Source organism: Myxocyprinus asiaticus, chromosome 45 (genome assembly GCF_019703515.2).
Source record: "Myxocyprinus asiaticus isolate MX2 ecotype Aquarium Trade chromosome 45, UBuf_Myxa_2, whole genome shotgun sequence".
Taxonomy (NCBI): Eukaryota; Metazoa; Chordata; class Actinopteri; order Cypriniformes; family Catostomidae; genus Myxocyprinus; species Myxocyprinus asiaticus.
Window position 1 is genome coordinate 1190422 of NC_059388.1, and position 1894 is coordinate 1192315.

The window sequence follows — 1894 nt, forward strand, 5'->3', positions numbered from 1 at the left end:
TATTTACCTTGATTTATTTCTTTTTTTTGTTTTCACACATCAAATCTTGTTTTATTACAAAAATGCTCTTCGTGACACTATTGTTGTTTGGTAATTTAATTAACTTTTGATCTTTAAAAATACACCACAACTGAGGGATGTGTAATTTGTGTAAAGATTGATATAATTTGTTTTTAACAATAAATATGACATTTTTAAACATGTCAAAAAAGTGTCTATTGAAGAAATACAAAATATATAGCTAGACACTTGCACGAAAACAAATTACATATATGACAAAAGATTGGTTGGATGATTAACTGGATGTCTTCACAAACAACCTTCAGTTGTGTTGTACTCTGCTGGATGTCATTGCGGGCATATAAGCTGGAGCACTGCGTCACACCATCAGAATTTGCCTCTTTCAGGGTCACACAGACATCTTTCATGCTCTGGAACCCTAAACTAATGCTCTGCTGTTCTATTTTGCATCTGGTCAGAGAGTGGAACTACTCCCTGTGTGCTCCAGGAAGAACAAACTAAAAGAGCAGCATTTGCTGAAACACGTCTTTTAAAAGATGATAATATTTCGCAAGTGTTTTCCCCCTTATGACCAATGTAGTACTCTGTTCAACGGGCACATGTGCTGTCTTTATGTTTGAGCCGAGCTCACGCTGAAGTAGCTATCGTGGGGTCAGATTGTGTTCACTGAGAACACATGAAGCTTAGGATGCTGCGGTCACAGCTCACTTTCTTTGAAAAAGTTGATGAAGGTCCCCCTTCCTCCCTCATTCACATAGAGGTTTCAGTCGCTAAGAAGTAATCGCTGGCCTACAGACACATACTGTCTGTAGCCCAGCTGGTTCGCTCACGATCTTCCTTGGGGCAGCACCCAGCCAAACAATGCTACCAGCACTAATCCTGTTCTGTCTCATAGAGGGGTGTCAGAGCCACCGTTGAAGTAACCCTAGCTGCCTGGACCCAAGCGGAAGGTGGCGCTTCCTGGACCTTGTGCCAGCAATAAAGTACCAGGAAGCCCGAGCATTTCAGATAGTTTGGCACCTACAAAGTGGGGTCGTATGCACATAGACCAGTCCACTCCAGCTTCTCCATGTCCCCGCAATGATTCTCTCTCTCTCCCCGTGATTCGCTGCTGGGATCGAGATAAAAAGTTACGAGCTAATAAAGCTTTAAAACCTTGTTGCAGCTGCTCGAGGCTCAAACATTCCCACAAAAATGGGAAAATTCCCAACTTTAGCCAACTCGTTTATGCTGAGTGACCCAACTGTGTCCTCTGACCCACTTCATCTGGGTGCTGATCACAGTCCAGAGAGGATATATGCTTCAGTTTGCAAGGTGATCACCTCGCTTCTGTGGCGTCCTTTCCTACACTCTACCGGTGCGGGATGCGCCAATTCTATGCTCAGAGATACAGAATCTCCTCACCAATGATGCAATAGAGTGTGTACCGGCATGCGAAGAACAGTAAGGATTTTATTGCCATTATTTTCTGATAGTCAAAAAGAGTGGGGGGTTGTGGCCAATACTGGATTTGAGACAATTGAATCAGACACTCAGGAAGTCTCTGTTCAAAATGGTGACTCAGAGACAGATCCTGTCTCATGTCATTCAAGTTTAAGGTCCTACCCTTCGAGTTGTCCCTGTCTCCTCACACATTCACAAATGTGTCGATACAATGCTCGCTCCACGGAAACTGAGCGGCAACAATATATTGGATTGGCCACTGCTTGCACAATCTGAGGCACAGGCTTGCAAGCACAAGGATCTGTTGCTCACACATTTGTACTAGTTGGACGTCAGGGTCAATAGGACAAAGAGTGTGTTAGGGCACATTTAACAAGTTTCCTTCCTAAGGGTGAAACTCGACTCTGTAGCCATGTAGGTGCATCTGACC